At 41.5% G+C, this 25,928-nt stretch overlaps 1 pseudogene; it reads left to right on the forward strand.

Annotated features, from left to right (window-relative positions):
• Nucleotides 1-618: 618 nt before the first annotated feature.
• Nucleotides 619-23,452, forward strand: LOC129815172 (RING finger protein 207-like; annotated as a pseudogene).
• Nucleotides 23,453-25,928: the final 2,476 nt, after the last annotated feature.

Genomic DNA, 25,928 nt, shown 5'->3' on the forward strand with positions numbered 1-25,928 from the left:
TCAACAATTATTATTGACAATTAGTATAACTTCAACAGGCCTAACAGGCCTAGGCTACAGGTATCCTCTAAATCCTGTTGTTGCCCAAAAGAAAATAGCTTCTCTCTACAATTGAGTCAAAAAGCCTGCCCTCATTTCAATATTTCTGAGACTGCAGCATAGGTGTTGGTGGTGATACCCATTCAATCCCTGATTCCTGGTTAACTAAGGGGAGAATATTCTATATTGGGGGGATTTTTCCCCTGCTGACAAGGCAACAATATCTGATTTCCCTTTTGTCATCTGTGACAGTATGGTTGCATCGTTGGCCCATCCCCAGTCCCCCACTCTGTGAGCAGAATGGCTGCTGGCTAGGGGAGCAGTCAGCTGCCTGGCGTCAGGGCTCAACCAGGCCACTCCAGAAGAGTTTCTGCATTGCTGTCATTCCTGCTGGGGGTAGTTGATAGTACCACTGAAAGGTAAGACAGTAGCGCTCCGTGCTGTCCATATGTAGGAACAGACTCCATCCACTACACTTTTACAGTGAGCTCTTCTGTTGGGGGTGCCTTGTGTTTGGTTGGACATATAGAGCAGTAGGCTACAATAGAAGTACTAATATGACAAAACAATAGAACTTTCATGTGACATCATGTGTGTTTTTTCATCACAGCACTGAGGACTTCTACCATGGCTGGCAAGGTAAGTGAAAGAGGGAAGTTCTCTCTAACCTAACTGTTCCAACTAAATTAGACTAAAGTTATGGGAGTATTATGTACTGCATTAGCCTGGTACCAGTGTGTTAATGCTAATGTTCCACTTCTTGTACTCTGAGTCATTGGCATTGACACGGGGTACAAGGAGTGGAATGTTAGCAGAAAGTGACTGGTACCCAGGCTAGCCCTACATCACATTATTCCATTCGAAAAATTATCTATATGATCTCAAACTCTATATGTGAAGTCAAACATGATGTCCTACTTACATTGTGGCTGATTTTAAATGTCAGTTTAGTTTTTTTTTAAGGCTAATCCTAAGGGATTCACTGTCACTACACTCTCTCTGTAGATGGCAGGGGGTGTCCTCTCTCCTTTGGATAATCTGTGTGGAGTGGACTGTGCCAATGTCCATCCCCTGTTTTGTCACCTGTGCCATGAGCAGTACCAGCACCCATGCCTCTTAGACTGTTACCACATCTTCTGTGCACGCTGCCTACAAGGCAGAGCCAATGAAAGCCGTCTCAACTGCCCCCTCTGCGGGTAAGGGACTGAACTTAACTTACTGAAAGAAGCTTTCTGAATACACAAGCTGTGCATTTGATTTGATACTATTGTTAGTCCAAGACTAACTAAATGCCACCAACCACATTTGTATCTTTGTGGTGACCTATAGTTAATTGTTACTTGTTTAAACATTGGGTTTGAGCATAAGGCATTGCATCTCAGTCTTGGCTATGAAATAGGAGGAATCCCCTTAAGAATCTGTGTAACTCTCCAGTTCTACAGGGCGCTTAGAGCATGCATACTGCACAGCCAACTCTGATCTACACATGAATGGAAAACATGACAGGGACTCACCTATCCTTACAATCAATACCAGCCTTAGTGGATGAAGTCAAGCAGTCTGCTAAGGACTATGGCTCAGAGTGACCTGGACCAGCCCGACCAGGGCAGGATGGTTTTGAGCGGCTGGGACAGCTGCAGGGTCAGCCCTGGCTCTGAATTAGCACCATGTTAAGGCCACAATGCAGTCACACTACAACAAAACCTACACAGGCATCTTGGCAATGGAGCCGGGAGCTCAGGGCAATTAAATGTGACCTCACAGTGCCCTATCCATTTTATCCCCTACTGGAGAATGAGTCATGGCCAACAGTATTACCTAAAGGCCCTCTGGATTAGCTCTCACTGATCAAAGAGCACATGGCTATTTGGAACAAAACTTCTCCAGGAAAAAGATTATACTGGAAATAAAACTGATCTTAGATTAGGCCTTTTCTATCACTAAAGAGTTTTCAGCATATGAACTTATCACTTATCTTTGATTATCTTCAAACCCAAAAACACAAGCAGATACACAAAGAAAAGTGGTGGCAACCCCATTAGATCACTGGATCAAGTAGTGATGAGCAACACATTGGGGATGATGTTACAGCCAAAATGATACACTGCATTGTACAGATACCCCAATGTGCACACACTGGTTGAACCAATGTTGTTTCCATGTAATTTCAATGAAATTACATTGAAACAATGTGGAGTAGATGTTGAATTGTCATCTGTGCCCAGTGGGACAGTATGCAGCTGACATGATCAGTCATTTCAGTCCATTTCCTGAATAGATCCTGAGGTCCCCTGATCAACTCCCCAACGTGATGCCAAACAAACAGTAGATTGCTGAAATCATTTCTGTCTAAACCGTTCCTCTGACATTGGGTAATTTTGAAACTTCTCTTGTGGCCTGTGCAATACGGAAGTGCTGTTTGTTGCTATTTTCATCAGTACTTCCAACCATCAGCGGTGGGAAAAGTACCCAATTGTCATACTTGAGTAAAAGTAAAGATACCTTAATAGTAAATTACTGAAGTAAAAGTGAAAGTCACTCAGTAAAAGGCTACATGAGTAAAAGTCTAGAAGTATTTGGTTTTAAATATACCTAAGTATCAAAAGTAAATGTAATTGCTAAAATATACTTAAGTATCAAAAGTAAAAGTACAAGTATAAATAATTTCAAATTCCTTATATTAAGCAAACCAAATGGCCACTTTTCCTATTTTTATTTACGGATAGCAAGGGGCACGCTCCAACTCTCTGACATCATTTACATAGCAGTATTACAGGGGTGACCAGGGATGTTCTCTTAATAGGTGTGTGAATTAGATAATTCTCCTGTCCAGCTAAGCATTAAAAATGTAATGAGTACTTTTGGGTGTGACAGAATGTATGGAGTAAAAAGTACATCATTTTCTTTAAGAATGTAGTGAAGTAAAAGTTGTCAAAAGTATTAATAGTAAAGTACAGATGCCCAAAAAAAGTCATTTTACTTTTAAGTACTTTACACCACTGCCACCCACTCACTCAAGAACCATGTAATCTCGGGAATTTGCTACACTGCTATTAGTAGCACACAATAGACCCTGTTGCTATGCAAACTAGATAAACATTGGCGAGGAGGGAAGGGCCATGGGGACCTGCAGGGAGAAAGTGTGCCCACTGGGGTATCTCCCCTCGGAACACACTTCACTCTACTACACAATGGTCCACTCCATAGATCCATCTGCTCACTCCTGCAAGCTCTTCAATACCTGCAATGAGAGGAACTCTGGTATAAATTATGCCTGGTCGAGAGCCACAGGGAGCCATTTTTAAATAGGGAAACCGCCCCATAGTAGTCGTACTCGTAACAACTATGTTTTATTTAACTTATCATCTTGCATGATCGGATGTGATCCAGTGTTTGGTTTCATCCCAGATATGTAATCACAGAGCACACAAGGAGACCTTGGGTTCTGGGGGGACAATGCAACTGCAGAACAAAGCAGCAACCATAGCAGTTGTGGGCTCGGGCAGGCAGGGCAACAAAGCCCCTCTGAACCACTAGAGATCTACAGGGACAGATTTAGCTGTAGGCTTTGATACTATCAGAACCCGCAGAAGCGATAATCTTACAGCGAGTTGTAAGATGATTTTACAGTCTGATGACCTGTGGTCATCCCCTTTCTCCCCTACAAAGAAAATCCAACTTAACCCAGGATGTAGAACCAGGTCAATGTTAGAGCTTGCATATTGGAACTCTAAAATTAATTATTGTTTGACATGTTTATGACATGCCATTTGTCCTACCTGTAGTAAAAAAGTACTGCCACGTACTGAATTCAGAATATGTTAGCAAAGCTTCTGCGATTAGATATGTTGCACCATCTGCTGGAGAGCCTTGGGAATGCAACTCACTACTTTTTTATGATCAGTGTAGCGAGAAATAAAAATTTGAACGAAGCACTGCATAAAACATTTGTACTGTGCTTTTGTTGCTGGATCCATCTGTGTCACAGATACCCATCAGTTGTAAAAGGAATGAATGCACTCCCACCAGAGGACCGTCTGCTGAAGTTCCTGGTTGATAACGCTACTGATGACTGTGAAGAGACAGTCCAGTGTGCCAACTGTGATCAGCAGAGCAACAACCAGGTACCTCACAACAGAAATAACTCTAACAAACCATGCTATAGATCTTAATAGAGAGCATTTATTATCATGGATCATATTGTGTGTGTGTGTGTGTGTGTGTGTGTGTGTGTGTGTGTGTGTGTGTGTGTGTGTGTGTGTGTGTGTGTGTGTGTGTGTGTGTGTGTGTGTGTGTGTGTGTGTGTGTGTGTGTGTGTGTGTGTGTGTGTTTTATAGGACACGGGGCCAATGTACTACTGTAACACGTGTAGCCAGCCCCTGTGTGGAGCTTGCAGGGATTCCACACACAAGGCCAAGATGTTCTCCCACCATGAGATTGTGTTCCTGGCCAAACGCACCAAAGTGTGCCACCGGATGTGCTGTGAGTACCACCTGTATTATGTTCACACTACAACAAGTGCTCAGCGACTTCTAGCTATAATTACATTGTTATCTAATACTAACCTATGGTAACACTTTACATTAAGTTTCCCCTATTACTACGTAACTAACACAGTAATAACTGTTAACAACATAGATTTTACAAGGCTAACCAGGAGAAATTAAGAGACAGGAAAACATTAGGTATAACCCTTTTAGTTACATTATACAATGTAACAATCTTTGAGAAAGAACTGTGTACTTACACTTTACATTAAGTTGCTTGCTCCTGGGTATGTGCATTGTAAATACATGTATATCCCTTGTAACAACATTGTAATTACAGAGTTGGTTGTTAAAGATGGTTATATTGTAAAAGGGTTCATCCTAATGTTCTCCTGTCTCCTAATTTATCCTGGTTAGCCTATTGTCTGCAAAGGTTATTACATTGTAACTGCATAGTAACTATACAGATTATACCCTACTGGGCTACACTTTACATTCAGTTGCTTGCTCCTGGGTAGGTACATGATAACTACAAGTATATCCTATGTAACTACAATGTTCTTGCATTACACTTGATTCAGTATAGCCTTTGTGCCAGGTCATAACATAGAAATAAACTAATTGAAAATGGCCAGTAGTTAATGTGCCTTGTTACAATTGTTGTTACCAGGTCCTAGGCTATTTATCAACCCTGGTATTACATGTGGATTCAATGGTCGTGGAACCGTGTAGTTACATGTACCAAGATCAGATTTTGGTTTGAGTTGTTAACATGGTAATTCACAGGTGAATTTCAAATGTGTAATTACAAAACATTAGTTATATAGTGGAACAAGAGAATGTGTAATAATAACATCATTAGTTACACATGTAGAATAACCTTCATCAAGTGAATGTGTAATTAAGTGTTACCTAACCTATTGACACAATTGTCAACATGTTCATGGGATGATTATCTTATTGTAAGGAAACAGTGATGTGATAGTGATGGTCTAACATAATGTTTGTCTCCACAGCTCTCCACGATGAGCCCTACATCATGTTCTCCACAGAGAAGAGGTCGATGCTCTGCATCAAGTGTTTCAGAGACATGCAAGTGTGAGTGACGCTCCTACTACAGCGACGCCACAGATTCAGACAGGAACACTGCGAGTAAAGCTAATTGATGTTTCTGCTAAATTCCACAGAGAGAGCCGGATACACTGCATTGATATTGAGACAGCATACATGCAAGGCTGTGAGATACTAGACCAGGCAGTGCTGGTAGGTGAATTGTGACTTTTGTTTTCTAGATACATTGTGTGTTATCCCAGCTAGAAAAACAAAGAGAGTTGCACATTCTATGTATAAACTCGAGGTATTTATTGGGTAAACCATCAATGTTTCGGCATCACTGTGCCTTCTTCAGGGTGATGTCATGAATGCTTGAACCAGGTTATGTAGACCAAATAGTGCAATTAGTGCAACCAATTACAATAGTGAGGGGTGTGTCATAATTATCAGGTTAATTATAATTAATTTTGTGAAACTGTTAAAAGACAATAGTTTACAGCATATTGAATATATTAGACTATTGTTATCATTAGCATAAGATTATCATCAACATACATGATTGTTTCATTGAATTTCACATATATATTTAATTGTTTCCAATTTCATTCAATTTTTGTTACATGTAATATTTTGGTTCAACCATAATGCATAATAAGCATCATCAACAGGGGGAACATATTGGATGTACGTGGATAAGCTGTAGAAATAATATATTCATTTATAAGACTTGTTCATAGAAAATATAATTGTTCATTAGAAGGGCCTGAGATCCAGTGGTGTAAAGTACTTAAGTAAAAATACTTCAAAGTACTACTTAAGTATGTTTTTGGGGTATCTGTACTTTGCTTTACTATTTATTTTTTGGACAACTTTTACTTTTACTTCACTACATTCCTAAAGAAAATAATGTACTTTTTCTTCTATACATTTTCCCTCACATGCAAAAGTACTTGTTAAATTTTGAACGCTTAACAGGACAGGAAAATTGTCCAATTCACTCACTTATCAAGAGAACACGTGGGCATCCCTACTGCCTCTGATTTGGCGGACTCACTAAACACAAATGCATAATTTGTCAATTATGTCTGAGTGTTGGAGTGTGCCCCTGGCTATCTGTACAATTTAAAAAGAAAGTGTCATCTGCTTTGCTAAATATAAGGAATTTGAAATTATTTATACTTTTACTTTTGATACTTCAATTTATTTTAGCAATTCCATTTATTTTTTATACTTAAGTATATTTAAATTCAAATACTTTTAGACTTTTACTCAAGTAGTATTTTACTGGCTAACTAACTTTTACTTGAGTAACTTTCTATTAAGGTATTATTACTTTTACTCAAGTATCACAACTGGGTACTTTTCCCACCACTGCTGAAATCAAAGTCAATATTCAGACCACTAGAGGTCAATGTTTTTAAACAGGATATCCAGTAGGCATCCTTCCGTAGTAGTAGGATCTCGATGTTACATACTCTCCTTTGTAGAGCAACATGCTCAATGCCTGTGTACATTCTGAGAACTACATGTTTCTTAGAGCTTGGTGAGAGCGTGGTTGTCCTATGGTTATTTTGCATACAACCTTCCACAACTTTCTAAGAATGTTTCAAAACCAACCAACTACCCTGCACCAATCTCAGCATATTTAATGAATTTGACAAAAAAAACATAGTTTTCTTAGAATTTCATTACTTTAACAGAACATTTCCTAAAAGTTCAAACATGGTCTTTCAATTTTGGTAATGCTCTTGGAATGTTCTCAAACTGGTTTGACATTGGGAATGTTCTCAAATAGTTCAGAGAAAGTTAAGAAACAATGTTCTTCTGTGGGAATTTCAGTACTTCAGCATAATGTTTCCAACAGGTTTCCTCATGGTTCTATTCAAGCTAATGTTCTCACATTGTTCCGAAAACGTTAAGAAAAGTTCAAGAAAAACGTCAAGAACACTTTAGTAACATTCAGAGAACGTTCTAAGAATGTTATTTAAAGAGTAACTTTCATGATTTTAATTTTTTTTACACCGAAAACCAGATGTTTTAGTTATCGTGAAACACGTCAATTCTGGTCTTCATTTTGATATTTTGTATATATTTATTTTGTCTATTAGTAGTAAATTAGTAGTAAATCTAGCTGCACCTTGAGAAGGTACCTCTACGTTATCTCAAGGGAGGGCTTCTGTATGAAATCCACTCCCTTCTAGATGTTCTGGGTGGTACCACCTCAAGGCTTACTAAAAAAGCAGATGACAGCGCGCCTTATTTGGCAATGGTATTGGTACTCTCAGTGGAGTTTGCCAATATATTTTGCGTGATGCTTCCTTGACTTGACTACTGACATTACACAAAATTCAAAAGGCAGTAAGACACATTTACGTTTTTGACAGTTTTTGCTTATCTTTTCATACACATCTATGTGCTTTTACAAAGAAAAATAAAACATGTCGGCTATCAGAATTATACGTTTATATTCGTAGCTACATCGATCAAAACAAGAAATAGATGACAATGGTATTCTTGACAATTATTTTTATATTTTCACTACCATAATGTCTGATTGGTGGCGCAGTCTGCTAAAACAGTTGGCTCATATTTAGTCGTTATGAGTTCTAATCCCACATGGAGCAGTTGTCTTTTATTTATTTTTAATAATGTAATTTACAATATTTATCCCATGCCCACACACTTCTAATTCTGAAAAGTGAAAGCATACCTGTGAGAGGGGTCGCCCTTGTACTGTAGTAGTTGTAGGTTTTTATGCAGTTCCCAAGACCAGTCTGTGAGTTACTTTGACCACTGGAAAAATAGTTACTTCGTAAATACTGCAATGAGGGTTGGATTGAATTGAGCCCCTAATCCTTCATTTGCAAGGTGATGATTGCACTTTTCTTCCCAACACAATACCTGTAACGGCTGTCTTTGGGTGAAAGAGAGGAGGACCAAAATGCAGCGTGATGATAATCCATATTTTAATTAGGATATTTAAACGACGAACAAAAACCACAAAATTAACAGAAGGAACTGAAAACGCTCCAGTCCTGAACATGGGAACACAGAACAGATGAACATGAACAATCACCCACAAACAAACAGTGAAAACAGGCTACCTTAATATGGTTCCCAATCAGAGACAATGACAAACACCTGCCTCTGATTGAGAACCATATTAGGCCAAACAACAAACCCAACATAGAAACACAAAACATAGAATGCCCACCCAGCTCACGTTCTGACCAACTAAACAAAGACTAAACAAAGGAAATAAGGTCAGGAACGTGACAATAAATGTGAGCCCACATTTCTAAAAAAGAATTTGCCCCCATGGGGTATTCAAATTTACACCGCAAGTGGCAATAGATGTCAGGAACTCGGCGTTGTGCCACTGTGAGCTAACTGTCCAGAGCCGTTTTGTATGCAATGCACATAATTGTATTTTCAGAACGTGCCAGTGGACTTCTGGTAGTATGCTTTAGTGATAAAGTGTTGGGATCAGGTACAACTAGGTTTACCCACCCCCAAAATTAATATTTATAAGCAATTTCCCCCACCAACAACTTCTCACCAGAATGCATTTTTAATTTTATTTAAAGGTACTGGGCAAAGGCTGAAATTGGGGGTGAGAGTTACTCTTTAAAAACATACATTCCATTCTGAGAACGTGAAGAAAATGTTCCATAAAAACAATCTTAAGTGTGTTCATGTGTGTTGGCCGCAGTCACTAATTGACTACACCTGATCTTAATGAGTGCTTGTTTCCTTTGAAATGGGGTCTATTTGGATAGACTGAAATGAACAGCTTTGTATGTGTAAAAAAATACAGTATGCTAGCTCCATTCTGGTGGCACAGTGGACTAATTCCATGGATAGAGAATAGAAGATTATATGTTCGAAGCTCATTGATCCCATGTCAAAATAAAATGTGTTTGCATGATTAATGCCTAAGGAAATTATACTCCATATGTTCAAACAAGTTAACTGAAAGTAAGTTAGCAATGTTATTGAATGTCTTATTGAAACATTCAATGAAAGTTTTAAGAAGGTTATTCAAAAACCTTGAAATAACCTATAATTTCCATTCTCAGTGTTAATAAAACCTCTCAAGGAACCAGAGCAAAATGTTCTCACAACCTCCCTGCAACCTAAAAATAACGTTCCTAGAACATGCAAAATTGTAACTACTACAGTATGTCAGGAATCATATTGCTTTGTTCCCATAACAAATGTGAAACCAAAAAGATACATTCCCACAACTTCCAAGGACAAATGTGCGCTAGCTGGGATTACATTGATATGTCCCAGTCACCACCTCTGAAAATCACAGTTTTCCTCTGTAGGGGAGATATTGAGCCATTTTTTACGTTCAGCATCAGGATTCTTTCTAACAAAGATACACTACATGACCAAAAGGTTGTGGACACCTGCTCGTCGAACATCTCATTCCAAAATCATGGGCAGTAATATGGAGTTGGTCTCCCCTTTGCTGCTATAACAGCCTCCATTCTTCTGGGAAGGCTTTCCACTAAATGTTGGAACAATGCTGCGGGGACTTGCTTCCATTCAGCCACAAGAGCATTAGTGATGTCGGGCACGGATGTTGGACACTGATGTTGGGCGATTAGGCCTGGCTCGCAGTCTACCTTCCATTCATCCCAAAGGTGTTTGATGGGATTGAGGTCAGGGCTCTGTGCAGGCCAGTCAAGTTCTTCCACATCAACCTCGACAAACCATTTCTGTATGGACCTCGCTTTGCACAGGGGCATTGTCATGCTGAAACAGGAAAGGGCCTTCCCCAAACTTTTGCCACAAAGTTGGAAGCAGTGAATAGTCTAGAATGCCATTGTATGCTGTAGTGTTAAAATTTCCCTTCACTGGAACTCAGGTGCCTAGCCTAAACCATGAAAAACAGTCCCAGACCATTATTCTCTCTCCACCAAACTTTACAGTTGGCACTATGTTTTAGGGCAGGTAGCGTTTCTCCTGGCATCCGACCAAACCCAGATTCGTCCGTCAGACTGCCAGATGGTGAAGTGTGATTCATCACTCCAGAGAATGAGGCTCCAGAGTCCAATGGCGGCAAGCTTCACAACACTCCAGCTGACGCTTGGCATTGTGCATAATGATCTTACTCTTGTGTGCGGCTGCTCGGCCATGGAAACACATTTCATTAAGCTCCCGACGAACAGTTATTCTGCTGACATTGCTTCAGAGGCAGATTGAAACTCGGTATTGAGTGTTGCAACCGAGGACAGACGATTTTTCGGCGGTCCCATTCTGTGAGCTAGTGTGGCTTACCACTTTGCATTGTAGCCGTTGTTTCTCTTAGACATTTCCATTTCACAAAAACAGCATTTACAGTTGACAGGGGCACCTCTAGCAGGGAAGAAATTTGATGAACTGACTTGTTGGAAATGCGGCATCCTATGACGGTGCCACTTGGTATTTTGGTATTTTATTAGGATCCCCATTAGCTGTTGCAAAAGCAGCGGCTACTCTTCCTGGGGTCCACACAAAACATGAAACATAATACAGAATGACATAATACAGAACATCATTAGATAACAACAGCTCAAGGACAGAACTACATAGATTTTTAAAAAGGCACACGTAGCCTACATATCAATGTGTATACACACAAACTATCTAGGTCAGATAGGCGAGAGGCGTTGTGCTGCGAGGTTTTGCTTTATCTGTTTTTTGAAACCAAGTTTGCTGTTTTATTTGAGCAATATGAGATGGAAGGAAGTTTCATGCAATAAGGGCTCTATATAATACTGTACGCTTTCTTGAATTTGTTCTGGATTTGGGGACTATGAAAAGACCCCTGGTGGCATGTCTGGTGGGATAAGTGTGAGTGTCAGAGCTGTGTGTAAGTTGACTATGCAAACAATTTGGGATTTCCAACACATTAATGTTTCTTATAAAAAGAAGAAGTGATGCAGTCAGTCTCTCCTCAACTCTTAGCCAATAGAGACTGGCAAGCATAGTATTTATATCAGCCCTCTGATTGAACCACAGGACTGGACAATAATCAAGATTAGACTAAACTAGAGCCTGCAGAACTTGCTTTTTGGAGTGTGATATCAAAAAAGCAGAGCATCTCTTTATGACCATCTTTGCAACCACTGAATCTATATGTTTTGACCGTGACAGTTTACAATGTAAGGTAACGCCAAGTAATTTAGTCTCCTCAACTAGTTCAACAGCCACACCATTCATTACCAGATTCAGCTGAGGTCTAGCACTTAAGGAATGATTTGTACCAAATACAATGCTCTTAGTTTTAGAGATATTCAGGACCAGTTTATTACTGGCCACCCTTTCCAAAACAGACTGCAACTCTTTGTTAAGGGTTTCATTGACTACATTAGTTGTTGTTGTGTCATGCCCTGACCATAGAGAGCCTTTTTATTCTCTATTTTGGTTAGGTAGGGGTGTGACTAGGGTGGGTAATCTAGGTTGTTTTATTTCTATGTTGGCCTGGTATGGTTCCCAATCAGAGGCAGCTGTTTATCGTTGTCTCTGATTGGGGATCATATTTAGGCAGCCATTTCCCCACTGTGTTTTGTGGGATCTTGGTTATGTGTAGTTGCCTGTGAGCACTCCATAGCTTCACGTATCGTTTGCGTTTTTCTTGTTTTGTGCGTTTCACAAATAAAAAGATGTGGAACCCATATCACGCTGTGCCTTGGTCCGAATGTTATTTCGACGATCGTGACAGGTTGCTGATGCGTATATGGTTGAATCATCAGCATACATGGACAAACATGCTTTGTTTAATGGCAGTGGCAGGTCATTGGTAAAAATAGAAAAGAGTAGAGGGCCTAGAGAGCTGCCCTGTGGTACACCATTTGTATCAGTGTAATACATGTTGAGTGCCCTTCTCTATAAGCATGCTGAAAGTCTGTTGTTAATTTATTTACAGAAAAAGAGCATTGTATTTGGTCAAACACAATTTTTTCCAACAGTTTGCTAAGAGCTGGCAGCAAGCTTATAGGTTTGCTGTTAGAACCAGTAAAGGCCGCTTTACCGCTGTTGGGTAGCGGAATTACTTTGGGTTCCCTCCAGGCCTGAGGACAAAGACTGTCCTCTAGGCTCAGATTAAAAATATGACAGATAGGAGTGGCTATAGAGTCAGCCACCAACCTCAGTAGCTTTCCATCTAAATTGTCAGTGCCAGGAGGTTTGTCATTATTGATCGTTAACAATAATTTTCCCACCTCTCCCACACTAACTTTACAAAATTCATGCTTGCACTGCTTTTCTTTCATTATTTTTTTTTTTATGCATGAATATAATTGCTCACTCTTTGTCGTGGGCATTTCCTTCCTAAGTTTGCCCACTTTGCCAATGAAATAATCATTCAAATAATTGGCAACATCAAATGGTTTTGTGATGATTAAGCCATCTGATTCGATGAAAGATGGGAGTTGAATTTGTCTTTCTACCCATAATTTAATTTACTCAAGTTTTTTTCCATCATTGTTTATATCATTGATCTTATCTTCATAATAAAGTTCCTTCTTTTTGTTGAGTTTAGTCACATAATTTCTAAATTTGCAGTAAGTAAGCCAGTCAGATGTCCAGCCAGACTTATTAGCCATTCATTTTGCCCCATCTCTTTCAACCAAAAAGTTTTTCAATTCCTCATCAATCCATGGAGCCGTAAAAGTTCTAACAGTCAGTTTCTTAACAGGTGCATGTTTATCAATAATTGGAAGAAGCAATTTCATCATTTCATCAAGTGCAGCATCTGGATGCTCCTCATTTATCACATCAGACCAACAAATATTTTTAACATCATCAACATAAGAGTCACAAACAAAATCTTTTGTATGATCTCTTATACACCATTTTAGGCCCAGCTGTTGGAACTTTGACTTTCCTGGATATAGCCACTATATTGTGATCACTGCATCCAATGGGTACGGATACAGCTTTAGAACCAAGTTCTACAGCATTAGTAAAAATGTGATCGATACATGTGGATGATCTTTGTCCTGTAGTGTTTGTAAACACCCTGGTAGGTTGATTAATAACCTGCACCAGATTACAGGCACTGGTTACAGTAACAAGCTTCCTCTTGAACGGACAGCTTGATGAAAACCAGTCAATATTCTGGTCCCCAAGAAAGTAGACCTCTCTGTTTACGTCACATACACTATCAAGCGTTTCACACATATTATTTAGATACTGACTGTTAGCACTTGGTGGCCTAAAGCAACACCCTAAAAGAAAAGGCTTTAGAAGTGCCAAGTGAACCTGCAACCACAACACTTCAATAACACTTGACATAAGATCTTCTCTAAGCATTACAGGGATATGGCTCTGAACATATACAGCAACACCTCCCCCATAAGCATTTACGTCTCTTCTATAAATGTTATATGCTTGTATTGCTACTGATGTATCAAATGAATTATCTAAGTGAGTCTCAGAAATGGCTAATATAGGAATGTTATATTATGTTATATTATATTATGTTATATTGATTTCATGAACCTTATTTCTAAGGCTACATATATTAATATGGGCTATTTTCAGCCCTTTCCTGGGTAGCTTATCAGAAATAGACATAATATTGAAAAGAGCAGACAAAGCAAGAGAAAAAAATATACATTCAGCAGTCCATTAATCAATTGGTGTGTGTGTGTACTGTGGGGTTGAGGCTACGAACCCATAGGCTTGGCTCTCTCATCCCTTCCAGGCTTCTGGGAGAGAGGGTGGACAATGAGTCTGGTGGTGGATTTTCCAATCCTGTGGGTGCGCTCCACCTCAATCTTCCTGTGGTCCATCTTCAATTTCTTAGAGATAATTTCCCTCACATTGTCCTCAGACTCCATCCAGGTCTCATGTGGAGATTCTGCAATTCCGTCCACAACCATGTTGTTTCGCCTTGATTGTCCCTCGAGATAGTCTAATTTATCTGTCATTGTTATCATGGATTCACATACAGAAATTATGTCCTCTCTCAATGACTTACAGATTGCTGTCATCTTGCCGTTCTACTGTTTCAACTCGTCGAGCTGACCCTGGGAGAACTGCAGGTCCTGGACCTCTCTGGTCAAGTCACCATTATTTTATTAGTTGAATTCACCAGTATTTGGACAAAACACTTTAAACTATTTTCTTGTTGTTGTAACAACAGCTTATAGGTATCTTTTTGTTAGTTTAAAAGATCCTTCACGTGTGATAGAGAGACACCACTGGCACTGTCCTCAACGGTACTCCCGCCGGCTTTGGTCTTTGTCATGGTAGCTAGCAACGTATGTTAGACTGTTACTGCTCGCAGTTCCAGACAGGGCAGGTCATGGGGAAAATTGAAAACAACAAACAGCAGGGGAAAATTGAAAACAACAAACAGCAGGGATCTAGACAGCCAGAAACTCAGGACAATCCACGGTCCCAGCCACAATGGCTAACCGCGTCGCGGGCTGAGTTCAAGAACACCTCGCTAGCTTGATGTCCTGCTAGCTAGCAGGTTCGCTAGCTGTGACGCCAAATAGCTCCTCAGACCCGTCCTTGATCGGCAAGATCACTGGAAAGTTGAAAGTCACTGAGCTCTTCAGTAAGGTCATTCTACTGCCAATGTTTGACTATGGAGATTGCATACACCTTTCAGCAACGGGTGTGGCTAAGATAGCCAATTCCACTAATTTGTGTATATATAGTGTATCTGCATATATGTCAGGATGTGCTGTATGCCTGGAAATAATCAGAATTAATGTAAACATTACAGTTTATAAAACATAGCTTGTCCCAAAAAAAGTGGTCCTGGGTATGAGGTAAGTTGAGCTGCGGGACAGGGTAAATTATGCTGCGTTCACAAACTAGTAGGAACTAGGAAAGTCCGAAATTTCCAACTAGCCAACTGGTTGAACGCGGCACATGTATCGGCACATGTATAACTACAACCAGTTAGCAAGCCACAAATTTCAGTTTCATAGTTCATCTAGCACATGAACGTGGCAATAAGCCCCCTACAAATTGCTGTATTGAATGAAATATTACCACTACATTTTAAACCCATTCAAACACAAAATTCAAAATCAAAAGCAACAGTCAGTGTCTGGTGTGGCCACCAGCTGCATTAAGTACTACAGTGCATCTCCTCATGGACTGCACCAGATTTGCCAGTTCTTGCTGTGATATGTTACCCCACTCTTCCACCAAGGCACTTGCAAGATCCTGGACATTTCTGGGGGGAATGGCCCGATCCCTCAACCTCCGATCCAACAGGTCCCAGACGTGCTCAATGGCATTGAGATCCGGGCTCTTCGCTGGCCATGGCAGAACACTCACATTCCTGTCTTGCAGGAAATCACGCACAGAACGAGCAGTATGGCTGGTGGCATTGTCATGCTGGAGGGTCATGTCAGGATGAGCCTGCAGGAAGGGTACCACATGAGGGAGGAGGATGTCTTCCCTGTAACGCACAGTGTTGAGATTGCCTGCAATGACAACAAGATCAGTCCGATGATGCTATGACACACCGCCCCAGACCATGACGGACCCTCCACCTCCAAATCAATCCCGCTCCAGAGTACAGGCCTCGGTGTAACGCTCAAACGCGAATCTGACCATCAACCCCGGTGAGACAAAACCGCGATTCGTCAGTGAAGAGCACTTTTTGCCAGTCCTGTCTGGTCCAGCGATGGTGGGTTTGTGCCCATAGGCGACGTTGTTGCCGGTGATGTCTGGTGAGGACCTGCCTTACAACAGGCCTACAAGTCTCAGTCCAGTCTCTCTCAGCCTATTGCGGACAGTCTGAGCACTGGTGGTGTAACTCGGGCAGTTGTTGCCATACAGTACCTGTCCCGTAGGTGTGATGTTCAGATGTACCGATCCTGTGCAGGTGTTGTTACACGTGGTCTGCCACTGGGAGGGCGATCAGCTGTCCGTCCTGTCTCCCTGTAGCGCTGTCTTAGGCGTCTCACAGTACGGACATTGGAATTTATTGCCCTGGCCACATCTATAGTCCTCATGCCTCCTTGCAGCATGCCTAAGGCTTCTTTAGTGACCTAAGTTTTCATAACTGTGACCTTAATTGCCTACCGTCTGTAAACTGTTAGTGTCTTAACGACTATTCCACAAGCATTGGAAACAGTGTTTAAACCCTTTACAATGAAGATCTGTGAAGTTATTTGGATTTTTACGAATTATCTTTGAAAGATAGGGTCCTGAAAAAGGGACGTTTCCTTTTTTTGCTGAGTTTATATTAGCCCACACAGCTACAGCATGCTAGGTTTAGGACCTCATATTGAAGCTTTTAGAGAACCCAAGTCCCCAACTGATGTATACAACAATCTTTAAATTATCTACTTTGTTTTAGATACAAGCATCATGAAACCTCATTTGACATGGGAAAATACATTTTTGGGGACCTAAGTTTGCTTACCACTTTTTCAATATGGTTTCTTCCTTCACAGACTCCATGAAATGATGACCTCTTCCTAAATATTTGGTCAAATTATACATTTTGTGTATGGTCACAAACAAGGGTGGTCATAAACAAGGGTGGCTCAACATTCCCCACTCTCCCCTAACGCACTCACAACTCCATGGCCTAGTATGAATCTCCCTCGGCAACTCTGTTTCCATGCTATATTTTACTCTACATAATATAGGATGCTTATGTTGTCGATTTTGAAAAGATACCGGGTGGGTCTTGAGTTTGAGATAAAGCATATGATCATGTGTGTGGTTTAGCTACAGGTGAGTGAGAATATATACCATGACCATGTGTGAGCCTTGCTTTCTCTGTAGGCAGTGAAGGAGCTGCAGACATTGGCCCGTGAGGCTATTATCATGCTGAGGGCCATGATAGGGGCAGTGGGCTCCAATATGGAGGAAGAGGAGAATGCAATCTGCAACACCTTCACCAGTGTGCAGGTAAGACATCACTACAGGACTCTTTTCAGGTCACCTGAAGAAAAAAAAGGTTATGTTGTTATTGAGATTTGAATGTATTAAATAAATATTGTGAAGTTTAACTATCTAAGTGCAACACAATACATTTGATTCCACATTTGAATATGTGATATGCCCTTTACATGGAATATATAACTTTGAAGATGCTATGATGGTGCCTCACCACTGGGTGACTCTCTTGCTCTTTTTGTTAAAAGATTGCAAGGGTATTCAGCTCTCAACAAAAACTCCATGAATGGACCAAACCCATACTGGTACAATTACAAGACAATGTGTACCACAAAATTACATTTTAGAGGAAATAAATTAGAAGTTAAATCCCCAGACAGTTATTTTCAAAAATGGAGGGTGGCAAACAAGGCCAACAGTCTTTTTCACAGTAGACCTACTACTAGCAGACGTTTTCATATCCATTTTCCTTTTGGTTAACTTTTTCTCTGCTCTCATCTGACAGGAAAGACTGGCTGAGAGGAAGAAAATTCTGTTGCGAGCGGCTCAAAGGTACTGCATTACTTTGCTATGAAACTGTTGCTTTGATGCCAGAAAAACTATGGATAGGCAATCTGATAGGCATGGATTGAATTTAGCAATTTCCCCTAGGCCTCAATGTGCTTTACATTGTACATAGTTAGCAAATCTCATTTACCAATACGAGTGTATTGCAGCGGTTATATGTCACACCCTGGTGTAGGCTAGTTTCTATTTGGCCCCATGAGATAGACTTCACAGTAAACAATTCAAACAATAATGACTAGGCAAACAGAGTAAGGACTGCTTCAACACAACTACTCATCATTCCATGTCCACAGCTGCAGTTCACGGTTACATTTAATCAATGAAAATGTGTAGATAACCTCTGGTATTGATATTTACTCTCTGGTAGCAGTCCATCACAACTAGTGGAGCAGGAAGCTAGATCCTGGGGGCCACTGGACTGCAACATTACTGCCTCTGAAGTCTGTATGGGAGAGAGTGTATCAAGTTGCATTGTGTAGAGATCTTCATTGAGATTTTTGTGCCCCGTGTTCTCCATCTTTCTCGGCTCGCTGCCTGGAAGCGGCCCAGTGACTGTCTGGATTCCCAGAAGGGAGTTAAAGGCTATTTATGGCAGGCTGTGTGTTTCCATCTCAGTGTCTGTCGGTGTGTATGTGTTTGTTACGGAGAGCAGAACATAGATAAAGACCTGGATACATGAAGTATGGGTTTCTGTATTGCATAACCCTCTGCATCGAGGTGATAGATGTGTAGTGGAAATGTTGTGTGTGTGTTTGTAGCCAACATGAAGAAAAGGAGAAGGCGCTAAAGGAGCAACTCTCACACCTTGCTGCCCTCCTGCCAACCCTGCAGGTTAGATCATCATAAATCTTTATCCCCAGGCCTGTAATTAACAGTGTAGGCCAATAACTAGTTGTTACCTAGTTGCTACCAATAAATACATTTGACAGTGGTATAGATTGTTCATTATTACCTGAACAGTTTATTATTCACAAGCCCTCCAGTGTGGTTGACCTATGACCCTCTCTGATGCCCTCTCCAAGGGCCACCTGGTCACCTGCTCAGCCTTTCTCAGCTCAGCCAACAAGTTTGAGTTTCTGGACATGGGATATGTGAGTACTGGCACTTTATATTCTGAAGAGAATCAAAGATAGAATGGGTAAATTAACCAGAGGTTTGCATCAAATATGGTGGCTCTCTCCTCCACAGCAACAAATGGAAAGGCTGAGGAGGATTGTGAAGCTCCCTCATCAACTGCGACCAGTGCAAAGCAGCAAAGTGAGTGTGGCTTGTCTACGCTGTTCTTACAAAACAATGTTACTTCAATCCACACTGCCCTTACAAAAAATTATTGCCGTTTTGAAACTGCAGTAAAAGTGCAGTAACTGCAGTCGACTGTGGTATTTTGGACGCAGTAATTGCAGAATAACTGCAGTGTACTGCAGTTTAACTGCACTGTAACTAACTGCAGTAAAAAAAATATATATATTTTGGATGCAGTATTTGCAACATACTGCAGTTATACTGCACACTGACTGAAATCTTTTTTTGTAAGGGTGTCATGTAGAATTTGCATTTAATACTATACACACAGTAAATGTGTTGTCTCTTCCTTCAAAGAAAGGTGCTAGGTGCTCTGACCCAGATGATCTCTCTCTCCCCTCAGATTAACACAGACTACAGGGTTGAGTTTGCTCGCTGTCTGGAGCCCCTACTGCTGCTGGGACATCGCCGCCCAGCCTCCATTACCGGAGCAACTAGTATTGCAGCCATGTGAGTCTGCTTGGCCTTTAACTCTTGTGCAAAATATTCTTCCTTAATCTCTGTCTTTCAGTGTACAAGTGGGGCTTTTTAATGAGACCAAATCTCTGGACCCAAATGTTTGCACATATAAAATATGAGATATGAAAATCTCCTTAGATTAAAACATGAGATATAATATAAACCATTCTTGGAAGCACAACTGGCAGATGGTGATAACCACAGAGAGAGGGAAGGAGACGCCATTATGAGCCCCACTATGTCACTTATCCTGTCTGCCTGTAAACTCTGGCCACAGACATGCTTAGGCTACGTAACTCACCTTTTTGGTGGCGGTCTTCCTGTTATAGCGGGCGCTAGTCCCGTCCTTTCCGTGCCAGAAATACGGGTGATTACAGTGGGCTGGGCCAGAGTGACCAGCGCAAAGCCAGGGTTCCAGGAAACAGCTTTTTCCAGCAAGGCTCTGTGTCTGTCTGGATATCACAACACAGTCTGGATCCCAAGCAAACCTTGACACACATGACAGTATGTCTCTCAATACACACCCATACTGGGGTGTCAATGTATTTGGCTGAAGTATAAGATACAATGAGGACGACTGGACCCAAATTCAAGGACTGCGCTTGCACTGAGCTTAGCTGTTACCAGAGTTTTAACAGAATCAAAATGTCCCCTTCCAGAGCCTTGATTCCTAGTTGGTGTAAGCTATAGTTGTAGGTATTTGACACAGACATAGAGATTCATTTGTTTTCAAAATGGAGCCATTTGTTCTCACAAACTCATTCAGATGCAGACTCTGTCCCTGTCCATGTGGACACAAGGGACGCATGCTCCCTGACCAATTTTCCACATCAATCACTCCCAACTGTTCACAGGTCTGTAACTCCCCCTTTTCCCATACCCCCAACATACTGACAGTCCACCCTCCCAACCAGTGCCCCTCCATGTAGGATACGGAGTGGGTGGGGACGGCACTTAGCAGGCTGGCCCTATTTTTATCAGAATTTCACAGAACTCTCCAGGATTCATCTGGTAGCTAGGCACACAGGAGTGGCGGGGCCAATTTGTTCCATGCCACTGATGTCACTGCTTTTGCCAATGTCTTAAATTGGTATCAGTGGTGGGGGCAGCAAGTGGATGCTCAGAGGACTAAATGCGTATGGCAGGGTGAGAAAGAGACACTCACAGCAAACAATCAGAGACTCACTCTCGGGATAGTTATACTGCTGTATCAGGGCATGTGCCAGACAAGAAATCAGGACTGAAAGCATTCCAGAGCCCAGGTAAGCTGCATGTCTTCCCCAGTTGTGTGCCGATAAACTTTTCCGTAATTATAGAATATCTGTCTTTACCAACTGGCTCATGATATTTCCACCTGTTATATATTCCAGAGTTTATTCCGTGTTTCATTGGTAACTTACATAGCCCTCCCTCATTCATGGACAATTATAAACTATGGCAAACATTTGGTTAAAATTGTAATATTGAGTGTTAGGAAAGTCTGTTAAAGTGGTCTACAGTATTACATGAATAGCTATCTATTACTCCAGTGGTAGTTGTGGTGGTAAGGAGTGAGAGAAAGCCAGGTCAGGGCCCGCTGTCTGTCTGTCCTGGTTGTCTCTTTGTCTTAAAGCTCACTGGAGACCGGGAGAATTTTATGTTTCCACTTCAGCCAGGTCTCAAAAGCGACTCAAGTACAGTCTACAATATTTATAATTTCCATTTGTTGCAAATACAGTATATGAAGCAATGGTTCTATTGTTCAAAATTGTATAGCAAAGTAATTTTCTGAACTGGAACTCGGCAAGCAAATGTTTTACATTGTTAGTTGTAAACATGGTCTTCAGAATGCCATTATCTGAATAGCCTGTGTTGAGTTATGGTTTTGAGGGGCACGCTTCAACTATGAATCACTCCCTCTGGAACATTAGCAGTGAGAAGACCTGAATATAATATTGAACTTAAGGGACAATATATTTATATAAAATGGGATAGATAGGCTGTAAAACGTACTCTCTGATTCATTCTTTATGTAAGTATATAATTAGAGCCTTAAATAAATAACTGTTACTTAGAACGAGGCTTCCCAATGAATGATGCCCTGTGGTTTAATCTCCCCACCATCAGGCTCCATTCCCCCCTCTCCATGTCGTGCCGCTCCCCGTCCCTCAGTGACATGCCCCTGGGCTCGGCCACGGGGAGAAAGTCCACGTCCCACCGCTACATCTGCACCAAGGTCCTCCTGGCAGAGGGGGGCGACACACCCTTCACTGAGCACTGCCGCAACTATGAGAACAGTTACAGTGTGAGTGACATGACCACAATGACAACAACTATGGGTAGAGTGACTTGGCCACTTCACTTGTGATAGGGTGTCTGTGACAGTGTTGGTGCGTGCATGCGTACATTCATATGTGTGTTTGACCCAGACCCTCCAGACTGAGATCCAGAACATGAAGGACCAGGTACAGGAGCTACACAGGGACCTGACCAAACACCACTCCCTCATCAACACAGACACCATGGGGGAGATCCTGGACCGCTCCCTGCACATCGACGGACAGATCTCTTCCCAGTACTCCTCTGTGGAGACCATGAGGGCTCTGTTTGAAGAGGTACATCCACAGGCCCCATATCTAACACCAGCAATATGTTAAGGAGGTCAAGCAGCTTATAGATCCTTTAATATATCCTATGTTTTGTACACATGAATGACTTGGCCTTGTGAATGTTTTGACCTTATTAAAGGAAGTAAACATTATTTCCCTTTAGATTTGGGAGGAGACCTTTCAGAGGGTCACTAATGAGCAGGAGATCTATGAAGGTAAGGTTTACCCATAAACTAAACATCCATCTGGTGTATGTATGTACATGTGGACTTGGTAACATGCATCATGATCTAATCCCATCTTTGGATGTGATGCATGTGCTTTGTTCTGTACTTTGACATGGCATTTGTGTTCGACCACATTCTAGCACAACTCCACGACCTGCAGCAGCTGAAGCAGGAGAACTTGTACCTGACCACCATCGCCCGACAGATTGGACCATACATCCTGTCTATCGCCAAGGTTAAAGAGCGCCTGGAACCAAGGTAATAATGATATACGGTTCCCTTACAAACCACAACTCCATCGATACAAAATACAGAAATTCAATGTCAAATATATAACTAAGTAAAATACTGGTCAATCCAGATTTCAGGAGCCCAAAGAGCTTCATGATGACCGCACAGAAACCATGCTGAAAATCTATGAGGACACCTCTATGGCCATGGACGCACAACACAGGTACCTCGCAACACATAACTGTGGTTAGTCTGTATACTGCAGAGAATATAAATAATGATCGGAAACTGGGACAGATTCCATTTTATAATCATGAAGGTGTTGAATGCACTATCCGAGCTATGTACCCTCTCTTTGTTTTCCTTGGCAGTGAAGACCACACCTGTCCCACTGACAGTGACTGGGAAAGGAACATGGACAACCGCTCCCTTATCATACAGTCTGATGAGGCTTCCATCAAGACCAATGACTACCATTGGCCAGGAAGGCAGACAGCCAATTACAATGAGATGCCATTATAAAGCAGAATGTTACACTTTCCCCTCCCCCCTGTTTCCTGTGTGGCTTCCAGCTCAACACAACAGGACAGGGACAGCATGTGACATTCTCCTCTGTTCAGATAGCCGCTCCTGACATTTCATGGTGACATTTCTTGGCAGGGAGGTGTTGTCATCAGCTCAGAGGTGAGTCCTTAGACAAACAGGTGTCAGAGGACCCCACTGACACTCACTGGACTCAAAGACTACCAAACTGGAGTCAATGGACTCACTGAGAGGGTGGTGAATCCCCTCCAATCTCACTTGTCAATGTGAAAAGATAAATCTGATGGACCAGTATAACACCTCATTATGGACTGATTGGATGGAGGTTCTGGAGTTTTATGCTGAGGTACATAGTGTAATGTGTGTAATGTGTATCTGGTGATGTATGGCTTGTTGGTCCTCATCCTCAGGTCATAGATAGTGCTGGTGTGACCTCAGTAAATACAACAGTCAAATGTAATGATGCACATCAACTTGTGCATTAATCATGGAGAAACTGGGTGAGTATTGTCAGTGTGGTTTCCTTAAATTACCCAAGAATATGCAGCAAATTGGTGAAGCCGAGCTTGTGTGAGGGAAGCAATGGCAAAAATGTTGTGCAAGGCGCTGCTCCAGAATCTCCTATGTGTTCAATTGGGTTGAGAGCTGGTGACTGAGACGGCCATGGCATATGGTTTACATCGTTGTCATCCTCATCAAACCATTCAGTGACCACTCGTGCCCTGTGGATGGAGGAATTGTCATCCTATGGGGGCATAGCCATGGTAGCCACAATACCCCATAATGACAAAAGCAAAAAACTGTTTTTTAGAAATGTTTGCAAATGTATAAAAAACAGAAATACCTTATTTACATAAGTATTCAGACCCCTTGCTATGAGTCTCGAAATTGAGCTCAGGTGCATCCTGTTTCCATTGATCATCCTTGAGATATTTCTACAACTTGATTAGAGTCCACCTGTGTTAACTTAAATTGATTGGACACGATTTGGAAAGGCACACACCTGTCTATATTAGGTCCCACAGTTGACCGTGCATGTCAGAGCAAAAACCAAGCCATGAGGTTGAAGGAATTACACGTAGAGCTCTGAGACAGGATTGTGTCGAGGCACAGATCTGGGGAAGTGTACAAAAACATTTCTGCAGCATTGAAGGTCCGCAAGAACACAGTGGCCTCCATTTTTCTTAAATGGAAAAAGTTTGGATACCTGCAAGACTCTTACTAGAGCTGGCCGCCCGGACAAACTGAGCAATCGGGGGGAAAGGGCCTTGGTCAGGGAGGTGACCAAGAACCCAATGGTCACTGACATAGCTCTAGAGTTCCTCTGTTGGGATGGGAGAACCTTCCAGAAGGACAACCATCTCTGCAGCACTCCACCAATCAGGACTTTATGGTAGAGTGGCCAGACAGAAGTCACTCCTCAGTAAAGGCACATGACAGCCCACTTGGAGTTTGCCAAAAGGCAACTAAAGTCTCTCAGACCATGAGAAACAAGAGTCTCCGTTCTGATGAAACCAAGCTTGAATTCTTTGGCCTGAATGCCAAGCATCTCGTCTGGAGGAAACCTGGCACAATCCCTACGGTGAAGCATGGTGGTGGCAGCATCATGCTGTGGGGGTATTTTTCAGCGTCAGGGACTGGAAGACTAGTCAGGATCGAGGCAAAGATGAATGGAGCAGATAACAGAGATCCTTGATGAAAACCTGCTCCAGAGCGCTCAGGCCCTCAGAGTGGGGTGAAGGTTCACCTTACAACAGGACAACGACCCAAAGCACACAGCCAAGATAATGCAGGAGTGGCTTCGGCTTCAGAAAAGAATGGGAGAAACTCCCCAAATACAGGTGTTCCAAGCCTGTAGCGTCATACCCAAGAAGACTCAAGGCTGTAATTGCTGCCAAAGGTGCTTCAACAAAGTACAGGGTCTGAATACTTATGTAAATGTGATATGTTTTTTATTATTTAATAAATTAGCAAACTTTTCTGAAAAACTGTTTTTTCTTCGTCATTATGGGGTAATGTGTGCAGATTGATGAGGACAAAAAAAATCTATTTGAGAATAAGGCTGTTACCTAACAAAATTTTGAAAAAGTCAAGGGGAATGTGGAAGTATCTGCTGTCAATATACTTTGAATCCTTCATTAAGTGTTTTCATTATTTTGTCAGTTACCTATTAATATTTATCTGGTGTAAATACTATTCTTTATTTGTCCTTTCCCATTTTCTTGTATGTTTCTTTTTTTTTGTCTGTTGAAGACATGTCCATACAAAAACGTATTCCCATATTATAAGAAAGTTGTTGCTTCACCAGTAATTAATACCCCCCTTTGTATTGTGGATAGAAGCAGGAATGACCTCTATGCAGGAAAACCAGGCTTACATACAGATGGATGATGTAGAGCAGAGGGGGAAGGTTATTTACGTTACAGTATGTGATTTTAGGTCTGTTCAGCCCCGCTGCTTCTCAGAAAATATTGAGGTCAGGCTGAACCTACAGAACAGGGCTGTCTCTCCTCTGCAGAGGAGTCAGGGGTGCACACTCATTAAAAACATATTTGTGA

Source organism: Salvelinus fontinalis, chromosome 18 (genome assembly GCF_029448725.1).
Source record: "Salvelinus fontinalis isolate EN_2023a chromosome 18, ASM2944872v1, whole genome shotgun sequence".
NCBI lineage: Eukaryota > Metazoa > Chordata > Actinopteri > Salmoniformes > Salmonidae > Salvelinus > Salvelinus fontinalis.